The sequence below is a fragment of the Hyalella azteca genome, unplaced genomic scaffold, assembly GCF_000764305.2.
Source record: "Hyalella azteca isolate HAZT.00-mixed unplaced genomic scaffold, Hazt_2.0.2 contig1835, whole genome shotgun sequence".
Classification (NCBI taxonomy): Eukaryota; Metazoa; Arthropoda; class Malacostraca; order Amphipoda; family Hyalellidae; genus Hyalella; species Hyalella azteca.
Window position 1 is genome coordinate 5,068 of NW_025932132.1, and position 16,051 is coordinate 21,118.

The 16,051-nt window shown below is 38.2% G+C and overlaps 3 long non-coding RNA genes across 3 annotated transcripts; 1 reads left to right on the plus strand and 2 right to left on the minus strand.

Annotated features, from left to right (window-relative positions):
- Nucleotides 1-1,706: 1,706 nt before the first annotated feature.
- LOC108670529 lies at nt 1,707-14,756 on the plus strand. The gene is made up of 2 exons (XR_001930739.2): nt 1,707-1,766; nt 14,526-14,756. It is a non-coding gene; the product is annotated as an uncharacterized LOC108670529 (long non-coding RNA).
- LOC108670530 lies at nt 6,778-7,488 on the minus strand. The gene is made up of 2 exons (XR_001930740.2): nt 7,360-7,488; nt 6,778-7,017 (listed from the first exon to the last, which is right to left on the minus strand). It is a non-coding gene; the product is annotated as an uncharacterized LOC108670530 (long non-coding RNA).
- Nucleotides 9,787-10,487, minus strand: LOC108670525. The gene is made up of 2 exons (XR_001930735.1): nt 10,421-10,487; nt 9,787-10,039 (listed from the first exon to the last, which is right to left on the minus strand). It is a non-coding gene; the product is annotated as an uncharacterized LOC108670525 (long non-coding RNA).
- Nucleotides 14,757-16,051: the final 1,295 nt, after the last annotated feature.

Sequence of the window (16,051 nt, forward strand, 5' to 3'; positions counted from 1 at the left end):
TATAGCCAAAATAAATACAAAAAAAATGTCAATTTATTTGCACAGAAAAACCACAACAAACCTGAGGTTTAAATGCCCAGTGTGGTGATCACTTTTTGAAGGTAGAATAATGCAGGAAAATAGCGGAAATCAGTTTAAGGGGTGGGAAGTTGGACGAGAAAAATAGCTAGAACAGTAGAAGGTTTTGATTCTTTAGAAATTTGAGATAAAGACTTAAGACTAAGGTTTAAGCAGTGATCTTTGCAAGTGACGTCGTCAAGAAACGCCCTTCTTGAGCAAAGACTGCTAAAAAATTTGAATAGCTTGATTCGATTTATAATAAACCATGAATAAATTTACAAAATGAAAGTTTGAATTAAAAATTAATTTAAATTGTAACACTTAAAACAAAGTCCAACTTCCCAACAGATTGAATCAATGAATTTAATAGAGCAAACAAATAATCAAAACGAATTTCAAACGACATTCATACAAACCAAGGGATAGAGAAACAGGTTCAAAGCAAGATGATAGAAATACTTGAACGTTGATGCTGGTAAGTTGATAATCGGTTGAATGGCTGACAAACTGGCAATCGGCACTGATAACTTCAGAAATGTCAATCTTTTGAATCTCGATAAGAATATCGAGATTTAACGCAGATTTGGTTACCGGCGGCACGTACGTATGATGTGAGACAAACGATATTTGATGCTGATGAGGACTGTTTAAGATCCGCGGCAGAACCCCTGATTTAGACTATAATACTTACTCTTCGGCTGAAGTTAGAGAATCGGATTCTAGAGGCAAGATAATTCGGTTATTAATAGATCTTATAAACAAACCCTAGCATATATACTAATTACCGGTGAGAAATTAGGAATTTCTCACACGTTAAAAGGTTCCCCTCACACTTCTCACACTTAGAAAGGTTATTTAAAACACCTAGGTTCCCCTGGAAATAACTGCTAGAAATAAGGTTTAAGTGAGAATATTCTAGTTGGAACCTTATTTCTAACAGTTGTTTCAATTTAAATTAATTTGAATAATTAATTATCGACGCAATACTCATTATATTTGATCGTTTAGGCAGATTTAAATAAATGTCAGTAAGACTTCCAAACATGATTATTGTTATCATCCGTCATTGCATTATGAAAGTTCACCGAGATTTATGACGCTTGTGGAAATACGCTAAATTTTCCCTTTATTAAATTATCGCATTGAAGTATACATGTAACAAACTATTTTGTCAGCGACGTCACATAAATTAATATCGCAAATTATGTTTACAACGTGAATTTTACCATATTACGAGTTCTTGCACACGGACACATTGTTTTTGGAAAGATCATACTATTAATTATTAAATATATCATCTTTAAATATATAAATTTAAATATATCATAATTTAAATCTATCATTAATATCTGTAGCAATCGTTCAAACATTTACAACCAAATTGATTGGCTTCGTACGATTCTGTCGGGGCGTAAGGCATTTATAACTATTGAATCCTCTATTTGCTGGTGTAACTTTTCTAACAAAAATACCTGCGAGTCTAAGTCTCGCATTGCGAAATAATCCTGCATTTGTACCACGTTGACGCTGAACTGAATGCGACAGCGCCTAGCCAACTGCACAGCGTAGGATTGCATAACGCGTGCCGGTGTCCACGAAGGACTCCGTAGCGTCTGAGTTTGTTATAAAATGCATACAACGACCAGCAAAGACATCACTCGAACGACACCGCTCCGAGCAACTCCTGAACAATGGCTTCTTTCTTTGTGAGTTGATAACATTCCGTCATATTCAATTGTTAACACACACATTGATTAATTTACAAATTCTATCGACACATTTTGCCGCTGCTAGCCTGTTGGATTCGAAATCGAGAGAAATTGGTTTTTGTTTAGCAGCATCGAGCCGAATTTTTTCAAGACATGCAAACAGGGCAAAATATTTTAAATTTGATTAAGTCCTGATTTTGGAAGTACTTTTTTCCCGACACTATTATCTTTAGATAGCGTTCATTCGTCATGAAGCACTTATACCAAGGGTCTAATATATAAGGAAAGGGAGGAAATAGGAGGATATATATGAGGAAAAAAATGTATATTTATTGCAACCAATAATTTACACAGCAGATACTGCTCCATAATGGACGATGCCAAAATCTTCGACAAGTTCTGTTTCCATGTTCTATTGAAAAAATTTCCGAGTGAAAAGAACCATCACACTGTTAGAAAAAACGGTGAAAAAACGGTCCCACCGGCATCCTAGTGGCCGGTCGCCCCGTGAAAATAAACTGTTTCGCCGTTTTTATCAGATGTTTTACGGATTTCGGGTGTTAAATTGCAATAAAAACGGTGAAACGGTGTTTCTTTTCACGTGCCGACCGGCCACTGAAACGCCGGTAATACCGTTAACGGTCATTTTTCTAACAGTGCAGAAACCCTGTTAACTAACAATTAGAATACTTGCCCATCGACAGAGTCCAATTCCATTGTCTGCCTGTTAACTCTGATTATCATATAATTCTCGCCAAGTAGGCCATAAGTGAAGAAGTTTTTCCAACGATACATCTTTTCTCAATCAAACATAAGAATTGAATTAACAACGGCAACTTCAGCAAATTTCGTGTTCAGCATCTGCAACATTATCCTGACTATAAAGATCTGATTGATTCCTTTACGCCCAAGCTAGGCTACTTTTACATCAACATTGACAGAGGTTCAGCGATGGTATATTTCTCCACCAGCATTGAATTGCATCGACGGTGTTACTCAATTGTTGTGGTAGACACAGAAGCAATGTTAAGATGCAATGAGTCAGTACAACATAATCACAAATTTTTTTCCATCAGTAAGAGATGGACAATTGTAATGCATTTTAGAACAAATTTTGTTTAATTTAATTTACCTTTCAGTTCTGAGACTTTTATTTGCAATGTAAACACTTAACATTCCTGTAATAACCTTAGTATTTATTCATTTGTAAAAAATCAATTGCGGGAAAATCATATACAAATGAAACCATGAAATGTGCGCTGTTCAGACAGACGTCTAGGGATGAAAACATAAAATAATGATTTTCTAACAATCTGAAATGTAAAAGCAAGGAATACGAAACCAAAATACACTGCATCTTATAAAAAAACGTTCCAGAGTTCAGTTCCATCGTCACCTCGACAATTCTGGAACACAGATACAATCAGTTCGTAGAGTCAAAATCAAAAAGATAGATGTTACGCCTAAATTTTACAAATAAAAACGAAGCAAAGAATATAATAGGCGAAACCTAATCTATTTATCTAATTTTAGGTGAAAAGAACTAAAGGGTTAAATTCAAACTAGGCCTCTGTTTGGGAATATTAAGTGATTCTTAAATTCGCAAATCGAAAGCATCGGAGGTGAAAGCTAAAATTTTCAAAGCCATTATCGAATATACCATAGCGACTCTGGCACTCGTATAGGCACTTCGAACTGTTCGGCGCAAGTGAGCACAGCCGATTTAGAAAGAGTCTTATAACTCTTCCCTTTATGCTCCGTAATTGTAGAATGAAGTTGCCTGTTTTCATTGCAACGTATGCAGATGCGCACTGCGCACAACTGTATTTATAAATTAATACAGTTGTGCGCATTTATAAATTAATATTGACCGATTGCATGTGCCGTAGAGGCTACATATTGTAAGTGCCGTAGAGGCTACATGGGCTAAAGCACTCCTCCATTCTCTAGTCGGAATAGGGCTCAAACTTTAAAACGCTCAAAAACATCCTTTTTTTGGCATTTGAGGTGTAAAAAGTTCGGAAAAAATAGCTTCTGGGTCTTGTCTCCTCGTAAAAGCCTAGAAGCTACCTTAAATTTCAATAAGAAAGAAAAATAAATTTTCGAGCCAAAATAATGATATATTGTTTCACTTACATCCGTTTTAAACATTGCAGTTTTCCTTATATCATCATACAATTCATGTTCTTATTTTCTACCTAATTTTAGCCGTTGATATATGTCCAATAGAGTGCCTGCAGATAAGCGTAAATGTAAATGATCTTCCACTATATCTGACCTGCCTGTCTTTTCATACAACTTCCGAGGGTCTCGGAGCATGCCATCTTCATTCATCTGATCACCGTCAAGTCTTTCCGTCTACTAAGAATCTTGAATTAAATCCAAACTATTCTACTTGTTAAGCCCTTGAAATGACCTGCATCGGGTCTCTTATACTGTTCTTATGATGAGTGTATGGCAGATCATGGCCCTCTCATGTCCTCTAGAAGATGTTGAACCTGTTATCGATGAACTGTAGGGTACAGTCGCAGTTGGTACTCAAACTTCACTATATGAACCTGTCCCGCCTCAACCCGCCATACTTCCTCTTACTCCACATCTCTCACCCGGCACAGGGAAAGGCTCGGGTTCGGGTTCAGCGATGGTGCCGGTCACCAGCATCATCACCACCATGGCAAGCACGCTCAGTTTCTGCAAAGCAAGTGGACGACGTAGCAATATATAAACATTATTTTAAGTGTAAAAAAATTACATTTGTCCATAAGTTTTCTATTGCTAGTCGTGAGTAATTTAATTCGACTAGATTATTTTAAAATCAATAATATCAAAACTATTATTCTATTTTTTTTGTGGAGAATGTAGCACTCATTTTCTCTCACTGGGCCCGTCAAGCTAGCCTTCAATCTAGAGATGATCACAAACTTTGAGATCCAATTCTGCCATAAATACATTAAAATTTTCAGAATAAAACTTAGAACTTATAGAACAACGTAAAAATAGTAAATCAAATAGGTGAATAAAAGGATTCACCCTAAGATGCAGATAAATTGTAATATGTCTTGCTCACCAAGAATGAAGCCATGTTTTAGTTTCGTTGTGAAGTCGTCGTTGGAATGATGCTCTCGGTGGCTGCGCGCTGCGCATTTATACTGCTCTTCGCGACGCTCTTGCATCAGTCTCCACGCGCCCCAGAACTTGGCTGACGGCGCGCAGACGTGAGCTGCGTTGCCTCAAGCCTGTAGTCGTTGTGAAGCAATGAAGCTCTATCTATTGCAATGATGCTCCGACGTGACATTCCTATGTCACTAAATGCAACTTACTAGGAATACTAGCCAATAAATGTGAAGCAATGAAGCCATCTATTGCAATGATGCTCCGACGTGACATTCCTATGTCACTAAATGCAACTTACTAGGAATACTAGCCAATAAATGTGAAGCAATGAAGCCATCTATTGCAATGATGCTCCGACGTGACATTCCTATGTCACTAAATGCAACTTACTAGGAATACTAGCCAATAAATGTGAAGCAATGAAGCCATCTATTGCAATGATGCTCCGACGTGACATTCCTATGTCACTAAATGCAACTTACTAGGAATACTAGCCAATAAATGTGAAGCAATGAAGCCATCTATTGCAATGATGCTCCGACGTGACATTCCTATGTCACTAAATGCAACTTACTAGGAATACTAGCCAATAAATGTGAAGCAATGAAGCCATCTATTGCAATGATGCTCCGACGTGACATTCCTATGTCACTAAATGCAACTTACTAGGAATACTAGCCAATAAATGTGAAGCAATGAAGCCATCTATTGCAATGATGCTCCGACGTGACATTCCTATGTCACTAAATGCAACTTACTAGGAATACTAGCCAATAAATGTGAAGCAATGAAGCCATCTATTGCAATGATGCTCCGACGTGACATTCCTATGTCACTAAATGCAACTTACTAGGAATACTAGCCAATAAATGTGAAGCAATGAAGCCATCTATTGCAATGATGCTCCGACGTGACATTCCTATGTCACTAAATGCAACTTACTAGGAATACTAGCCAATAAATGTGAAGCAATGAAGCCATCTATTGCAATGATGCTCCGACGTGACATTCCTATGTCACTAAATGCAACTTACTAGGAATACTAGCCAATAAATGTGAAGCAATGAAGCCATCTATTGCAATGATGCTCCGACGTGACATTCCTATGTCACTAAATGCAACTTACTAGGAATACTAGCCAATAAATGTGAAGCAATGAAGCCATCTATTGCAATGATGCTCCGACGTGACATTCCTATGTCACTAAATGCAACTTACTAGGAATACTAGCCAATAAATGTGAAGCAATGAAGCCATCTATTGCAATGATGCTCCGACGTGACATTCCTATGTCACTAAATGCAACNCGATGTACTGTAGGGTACAGTCGTAGTTGGTACTCAAACTTCACTATATGAACCGGTCCCGCCTCAACCCGCCATACTTCCTCTTACTCCACATCTCCATTCCTTCCGAGAACTACTTGCTCTGGAATTAAAAAAGCCAAGAATTTTCATGCAATTTCCTATTTTTCAAGCATATTATTCGATAAAGTTGACTCATGGGTCAACAAGTTGACCAAGACAGCAATAGAACGTGGCCGGGCATTTCTACAATGGAAAAAGGGCTCCGGCTGACAAAGCATCGCCACATGGGGTGAAGAAATGAGAGCCTGAAATACAATGGCAATGGTAATATACAGTGGTATAATTGAACGATACGTCAAGTTTGATGTATACAATCCACCATGTTACAATAGGTTTTATTGAAGATAATGTCGAAACTTCGTACGTAGTTTAATTAAGGGGCCCTCAAGACCCCGAAGCCCTTTCCAGCCGTGAAATGGCAGTTCAAGAGCGAAGACCCCCGCCTACAGTCCCTAAACGGGAAACCATGGTCCCTCGAGCACGAGAGCCTGAGAGGACATTTGGACAAGGCCTNGTGAAAAACAATGTGTTCGTTCGAGTTTATTTTGTACGGAAGAAGTAAAACGGCGTTCATGACAGTTCTACCACTTCTTGTGGCCCTTCTTGTGTCCCTTCTTGTGTCCCTTCTTATGTCCCTTCTTGTGCCCCTTCTTGTGTCCCTTCTTCCAGTGCTTGTGTCCACCCGGCACAGGGAAAGGCTCGGGTTCGGGTTCAGCGATGGTGCCGGTCACCAGCATCATCACCACCAGGGCAAGCACGCTCAGTTTCTGCAAGGCGGAGAAATCATTGTTAAATTTCAACAGTTTTCACTGGTATTGTAAATCCTGTACAGCAAAAATAGTTGAAATAGCCTTCAACCGCCAATGTGGCCCTGAAGTGAAGGGTAATATTTGAATACGGAATCGGCTATCAATTTGTCGGCCATAAGTTTTTGTTGAAAATAAATTCCCATCAAACACATCGCAAAGAAGATCAGAAAAAGTTAAAGCGTTGTTTTGCTAATTATCGAGAATTACTTCTCATTATTTCATACTCTCTCAAAAGTTTACACTTGTATCCTAAAAGCATTCTGCGATGGCTTAAGGTACATTGAAATATTTCGTACTCACCAAAAAAGAAGCCATGTTTTAGTTTCGTTGTGAAGTTGTCGTTGGAATGATGCTCTCGGTGGCTGCGAGCTGCTCATTTATACTGCTCTTCGCGACGCTCTTGCATCAGCCTCCACGCGCCCCAGAACTTGGACGCATTGTCTTGAGGCTGCGGTGGTCGTTAGGTAATAAATCCAGCTACCGCAATGATGCATTGGAACACGTGACATTAATACATCACTAAATACGTACGTTCAATGTCAATATATCTGAAATTCGACCCCAGTTACTGATTGTAACTTGCTGTGAACTTCTTCTTTAGTTACTTAGCTTAACACCCTGCCGAGTTTTCAAGCAACTGGAAGAAAAACACGAAACTTTCCCGATCTTCTCTCAAAAGACTAATTGGCGGATACAATGTAAAATTTTACAGTAAATTTTATTGACTGTAAAATTTTCTGGTGAGGATAGGGAATTTACGTCACAGAAATGAAAAATATTTGAGATGAAGTGAGATGTTGGAATGGAGTGAAACGTTTTGCTAATGCGAAACGAGCATCTCTTGAGAGCTGCATGCTTGTTGAAAATGGAGGTACATGATTTTTTTCTGTAGTCTCCTACTATATTGCCGAGCTTAATTTTGATTGAACGACATCGAGAATCCAATTAGATCTTTAGTTAGCTGCTGTTTTTTGATTAGCTGAAAGCCGGGGTGCCAGGAGAACACGAAGATTCATTATTTATTACTTCAAATGAGGTTCACAAAAAATTTTCAATTCATGAAAAAAGACATCGATCCTTTCTTTTACCATCAACAACTGAAAATATATGATTCGTTGTCATTTAATTCACATAAGAGAATCACATTTGTGGGAACATTTTCCACCAATAGAAAATTGACAAATTAAGCTATGAAGACAATTTAGCTACAGTAGAGGTTTTAATTCATATTCAGCCCTCACGCCAGGCACACCTAATACTTTAAATTTCGCTTCAACTACAGTCGTCGCAGGCTAGCATTGCCCTCCAATATATCTTCTTGAGTTTTTCAATTCTTCCTATTCAAGGTTTCACTATGTTTGCCTTACTGTGAAAGTTCTTGCAATTTCTTCGTTTTTATTTACGGTCTTCGTGCTTATTAAGGCGCTCCATAAAAGTTACTTTACCGTAGTCATTAGAATTGGCCTTCAAGCCAGTTTCCGCACTGTTGTCTTTGCATTTCAAGTAATTTTCTAGTTTTTCGATGTGAAGTTATCGGCTACCATTTATAATTTTTGCCTTAAAATTACCTGTTTTAAGCAATTCCGTATAAGTTTTACGTCTACCACCTTCCTAATGGGTTGTACAATGAATCTCTGAGACGCGTCAATATCTTAGATCCGTAGTTTGAAGTATATATTTTTTTATATATGCTTTAAATGGTTAATCTACTATTTTAAAATTGAACGATCAATTTGCCGGTTATTGTTAAGAATTATTTCTAGCCCTGCCTCAATATCGCGGACCCGGCGGGCTCCGCGTCCGTAATATACATTATACATATCATATATCATGTCCTTAATATACACTCTGCTAATATGTATTTATTTGGATTCCCACCGCATTTTTAATGTTAAGACCATGCAGCACTGTAAACATTAGTAAATTTAGAACATGGTAATAATTATCATTTGGTTCATTTTTCTCGTAATTTTATTCAATCAAGTGAGGAAAACATTTTTCCACACACATGGCCTTTGCCCTTAGATTTACATGGTAGCCATCTTCCCAAGGTTCTTTCTCAAAAATTCAGCTGCAATATTATTAATATGTTCTGTTCTGTGAAATTCTACTTTAATTAAAGGGAATTCTTGTTGTTACCAATCGTTCGATATACGGGTCATTTTAAAGCCTTCTCGTAGCGAATAAATGTTTGCTTCACCTTTCGCGTTATTTCATCGGTAAAAGCTAGCCTATACGTTTGTGCTGGTGATTTTTGATATATTATGTGTGGTTATATCTACAACAATATTACTAAATATATATAGTGTCACCGCATTTATTAAAGTTATTAGTAGTGTCATCGCGTCACTTTGGTCGAGCAGAGTTCCGGGATCCTATATACTCAGTACGATCCGTAAATTTTCCGATTTATAGAATTAGTAACAAGCCAGATTTGGTCTAATCAACAATAAAGACTAATTTACTACTACTTCATTACCAATAACGTATCAAAAATATCCAATTTGCTTCTCTGTTGAGTCAATTTTCGTGAGGTGTGATACGGCCAGCATGGAGTACGAGCGTAAGGACCAATTCTTCTCAATCTCAAGTGCGAGTATTGCATCCAAAGGACCGCGTGCTCGATTTTTCTTTTTATTATAACTCACGCAAATATTTTAAGTGATTACTTAAATACTTCGTTCTCATGACGCGTAAATTTCAGTTGGGGATGACTAAAGTAATATGTTAACTGATTCATCTTTATTGTCAGTTACAAAACACTAGGAGTGAGTTGCTACGATGCATGCAGTTTTTACCACTTCTTATGGCCCTTCCCCTTGCCTTTACCTTTACCCTTCCCCTTTCCTCCTTTTCCCTTTCCTTTACCCTTTCCCTTCCAGTGCTTGTGATCACCCGGCACAGGGAAAGGCTCGGGTTCGGGTTCAGCGACGGTGCCGGTCACCAGCATCATCACCACCATGGCAAGCACGCTCAGTTTCTATAATAAAATGCAAAGAACGTTATGAATGTTTATCTGAAGTAATGATGAGTGATTGTTCATACAGAAGTTGTCAAGGATCTTGCTTTGTTTTAGTCAAAGTGCTCGAGGATGCAAAAGTTTGTGCTCATGTCGTTTTTCAAAATCAAATAACAATGCGCGTATTGAGTAGTAACACTAACTTGATATATCGCGAAGAATGAGTATCATTATTACATCAATTGTGATTTGGATTTGCCCATTACTTGTGTAAATTTTGATGAAATGATCATTTAGAATATAATTAAACATCGTTCTTAATTTTATCACTAGCACATAACCCTAAAGGTTAAAGTTTCATTAAATTGTCTTTAATTCATTTAAAGATAGCAAAACCCGTACCAAGAAGGATGCCATGTTGATCTTGTTCGAAGCGCTGTTGTTCGATCACTGTTTTCTGAGGTTCAAAGACGCTACTTAAATACGATGTATTCAGTATTTTTTTGCATTGTGCAGCAAGCTCGTAAAATTTTGCAAGCATCGAAGAGAGACAAAGGCCAGGTGTGTGGAAAACTGGTTTCTTCACACGATTGAATAAAATTACGAGAAAAATGAACCAAATGATATTCATTACTATGTTAGAAATTTACTAATATTTGCTGTGCTCCATTATCTTTATATTAAAAATGCGGCAGGCATTCAAATAAGAACATATTAGCAGAGTGTATATATGAATTAAAACCTCTACTCTAACTAAATTGTCTTCAAAGCTTAATTTGTCAACTCTCCATTGGTGGAAAATATTCCTAAAATGTGATTTTCTTATGCGAATTTAATTGTCAAAGAATCATATATTATCCGTTGATGAAGATAAAAGATAGGCTCCATGACTTTTCTCATGAATTGAAAAGTTTTTTTGTGAGCTTCAATAGAAGTAATAAACAATGAATCTTCATGTTCTCCCAGCACCCCGGCTTTCAGCTATTCAAAAAACAGCAGCCAATTAAAGATCTCATTGGGTTCTGGATGTTGTTCAACCAAAAGCTGTAGCAAAAAAATCATGTAGCTCCAATCCCAACAACCATGCAGGTCTCAAGAGGTGCTCGTTTCCCAGACAGGCAGAATTAGCAAAATGTTTCACTTCATTCCAATATCGCAGTTCATCTCGAATATTTTTCATTTCTGTGACGTAAATTCCCTATCCTCAGCAGAAAATTTCAGTCAATTTTAGCAGCCCAATTAGTCTTATTTTCTGCATCCAAAACGAGAGGAGATAGGGAAAGTTTTGTGTTTTTATTCCAGTTATTCCTCGTTATTCTCCTAACGAGTTCTCTATAACTCGTTAGGGCCCTAGAACTCGTTCTCTCTTTAACGAGTTCTTGAGAACTCGTCAATGGGTTTAGTTAAGAAACTAGAGAAGAAGTTGTCTGCAAGGTTACTTAATCAGTAACTGGGGTCGAATTTCAGATATGTTGACATTGAACGTACGTATTTAGTGATGTATTAATGTCACGTCTTCCAATGCATCATTGCGGTAGCTGGATTTATTACCACACGACCACCGCAGCCTCAAGACAATGCGTCCAAGTTCTGGGGCGCGTGGAGGTTGATGCAAGAGCGTCGCGAAGAGCAGTATAAATGAGCAGCTCGCAGCCACCGAGAGCATCATTCCAACGACCACTGCAGCATCAAGACAATGCGTCCAAGTTCTGGGGCGCGTGGAGGCTGATGCAAGAGCGTCGCGAAGAGCAGTATAAATGCGCAGCGCGCAGCCACCGAGAGCTCTTGCCCTGGTGGTGATGATGCTGGTGACCGGCACCATCGCTGAACCCGAACCCGAGCCTTTCCCTGTGCCGGGTGGACACAAGCACTGGAAGAAGGGACACAAGAAGGGACATAAGAAGGGACATAAGAAGGGACACAAGAAGGGACACAAGAAGGGACACAAGAAGTGGTAGAACTGTCATGAACGCCGTTTTACTTCTTCCGTACAAAATAAACTCGAACGAATACATTGTTTTTCACCTCCTTATTTCCAGTAGGAAATTCACCACGAAAATCCCAGAAAACAATTTCATTGCGTGAAGACCTGTATGTCTTTGAGATATTGTTCGGAACAAAACTAATTTCCATGCTGGGAGAAAATTATCTTGAATGAATCTGAAATATGAGCAGCAAAGTTGATAACAGGTATCAGATTTTGCTTCATTTTTTTAGCATGATGGAAAAATGCAGACTGACATGGGAGTAATGCATGTTACACATCTCTATGGCTGTAAAATATCTGATTAAAGGAAAAACAACTCTGCGATAAGACTGCATCAAGGAAAAAATTATGGTAGTTAATCCAAATTTACACGAAAAAATTCTAAATTGAGCAATAGTGGAGAGGAAGACAAACGACATCCATAAGTAATGTACTCCTACGTTCATTATTCTTGGTCAGAAAATGCAACTCACTTCTCGGTGATGGAAAAGCGGAATTTCCCTCATTAATTTCAATAAAGGAAAAATAAAAAAATATTTTCTGATGGAACAGGCCGGGACTTACAGTGGTTTCTGATTAAGCGTCAATGAATGCATAACTTAAATCGTTAAACTTAGGAGAAAACAAAAGGAATACATCACATTTTCGCAGGGTTTATTGACGCAACACATTTTTTATTTTAGTTCAGATCCAAGGCTCTGCTATAAGTAAATGTGCTATTGTTTAACTATGGGAGTTTAACCATTATTATGCAAACAAATCAACTGCTCCAGAATAGTGTGAAGCGATACCGATTAGTGTTATGCTCTTAAGAAGTAATGAAGTTGCTCGGACTCGAGATAGACGTTGATTCACGAAAGAAATGCACTTACTGAGTAATTAGGCGTTAACTTATAATTTATAAAATATATTATGTGTAAAAACATATAAATAAGTAAATAAATAAATGAAATGTAATGTTTGAAACGGATGTAAGTGAAACAATATATCATTATTTGGCTCCCAATCCCTTGAAAATGTATTTTTCTGTCTTATTGAAATTTTGGGTCGCTTCTCGGCTTTTACGAGGCGACAAGGCTCACGAGATATTTTTTTCCGAACTTATTACACCTCAAATGTCAAAAAGATGGTTTCGAGCGTTTTAAAGTGGGGTTAGGATTCCATTATCAAGTCGGTGCTCATCAACCCTTAATTATTCCGACTTGTGAATGGAAGAGGCGTGAAAAGCACGGCCTTTAGCTAGGTCCCAATTACACGATGATATCGGTCAATATCTCGCTCAAAGAAAAAAATGATAATATATATTCTGTCAAACATCTCCAAACGCAATTTTAGGTTCAACCTTGCTTATAACAATCATTATTTTAAATGTAATTGTTCCAAAAATTTCAGGAATGAGGTCATCAAAAAGTCAAATTGGTCAAGTCAAAATTTAAGCTTTGAGTTTACTTCGTCCCACTTGCCAAATTATGAAGATATTCGGAATTTATTGTCTGTGATCGACTGATCTAAACAGAAATTGATAAAAAAAAGTCTGGTTATGAATATCAAAAGAAAGTAAGCGACTAAATTTAATATAGAATCGGTTGAAGAAAGGAGAACGTATTCCCTTGCAAACGCAGTTATGAATTACTCATGCTTGTACCTAAGACATATCGCCTATCATTATCTCATCATAATTTTTCCTATTTATTAATTTTTAATCCACTTTGAAAAGATAACTATGGTGTTTGTAATTAAGGGGACCGACTACCCTAAAATTTTCAATTTTGGAGTTTTCCGGTTTTTGAGCTCATCTTAAAGCTTAGTTTTTGACGCATCCAACCGTACCAGAATCATCCCTCTACGTCAAAAAATGATTTCGCAACAGCCCTCTGAAGGGAGGGAGTTTTTAGAGCCCTTAACTAAAGTCTATGAGATTAATTAGAAGGGTGGGCACACTAAAAAGGAATGTCTGACGTAAAGCGGCCAATCATGGCATTGTCCCGTGCTCATACTCATCTTAAAGCTTACTTTCTGACGATTCTATTGGTGGCAGAATCAGCTTTCTACCTCCATTTTTATGTTCACCACGCCCCATGGAACGGGGGGCGGTGGGGGGCGGCCTTAACAAATTCCTAAGGCATTAATTACGGGGCATGACTTGATATACTGCCAGATGCAGCCAGGTCTTTCAGTGCCCATCATGACAGCGAGGTGAAAGGCTGTCTCTTATACACATCTAGATGTGTATAAGAGACAGGAGTGCAGGAGGGATGATAGAGTGCAGGAGGGATGATAGAGTGCAGGAGGGAAGATAGAGTGCAGGAGGGATGATAGAGTGCAGGAGGGATGATAAAGTGTAGAAGGGATGATAGAGTGCAGAAGGGATGATAAAGTGTAGAAGGGATGATAGAGTGCAGGAGGGATGATAGTGTGTAGAAGGGATAATAGAGTGCAGGAGGGATGATAGAGTGCAGGAGGGATGATAGAGTGCAGGAGGGATGATAGAGTGCAGGAGGGATGATAGNTTTTCCTTAGAACCTGAGCCTGATTGCCCTGGCGGTGATGATGATGGCGGCTGGCGCCATTGCTGATCCTGATCCTAAACCTTTCCCTGCGCCTGGCAAAGGCAAAGGCGGGGGCAAAGGAAAGGGCAAAGGACACTGAAGAATGCACAACGGTCTTGATGGGATTTATTATGACGGTTATTACATAATTGCCTTATATGTTTTGACACGACGACCTTGAATAAAAATCCAGCAAAATTTGTTTCTGTTATTCTCAGCCCTGAAAATAAGATAACTGTTTAAAATGCTAATGAGTGTTTGGGGTAATTGCCATACGTTACCCGCACAGTGAGGAGATTACAAGATCGGAAATAAATTGAACTGGATCAAGTGAATTTATTTGATACGGCAAGGAATACAGAAATGTCTACAGTAATAATAGTAATGATAATATAATACCCTTGGCAACGTGGGAACCTGCTGTTGTGGATCGGCTGGGCTATACTGACTAAGGGACAAACTAGAACGCGAAGTAAACTTCCTAACGGTGTAGCCAAGTCAGAGGAAAAATGATATATTTATTAAAAGTCGTAATTTCTAGGTTCGCTATACAAGTGTTTACAACCAACTTTATGTTGTTTGTTCGGATTCCAAAACAATACCACCACCAAACTGCATTAAAATATGTGTAACGTACACTTGTGTGTGATTAGAGCCCGTATTAAAATATTTTTTCACTACTTCCTGATAATTTGAGACAATGGTTCTCAAGAGAGCCTTAATTGTATAAACTCAAATGGCCATAGTAAACATTCTAACAATAACTGTGAGAATTGGTTAAATTCCTGACGTGATATCTCCATAAGTTTGCGTAGTGATCGAATATTGAAATAGTTAAATATACATTAAACAACTCCGCTACCATTTTACAATGCAGCCTGATAAGTGCCGCAGCTATAACATGCTTGTCATTTGAATTAGAATAAATGAACATTCTTAAAAGAATTTTGCAAGGAATGCAACCTTGAACAAGATAAAGTGATGCCGCTCGAAGAAACAAGCATTTTTAATCTGAAAATATGTTTTTTAGTANTCTAACAATCTGAAATGTAAAAGCAAGGTATAGGAAACCTCGGGTCTCTTACTATCCTGATGATAAGTGCATGGTAGGGCATGGCCCTCCCATGTCTTCTAGAAGATGTTGAACCTGTCATCGATGTACTGTAGGGTACAGTCGTAGTTGGTACTCTAACTTCACTATATGAACCGGTCCCGCCTCAACCCGCCATACTTCCTCTTACTCCACATCTCCATTCCTTCCGAGAACTACTTGCTCTGGAATTAAAAAAGCCAAGAATTTTCATGCAATTTCCTATTTTTCAAGCATATTATTCGATAAAGTTGACTCATGGGTCAACAAGTTGACCAAGACAGCAATAGAACGTGGCCGGGCATTTCTACAATGGAAAAAGGGCTCCGGCTGACAAAGCATCGCCACATGGGGTGAAGAAATGAGAGCCTGAAATACAATGGCAATGGTAATATACAGTGGTATAA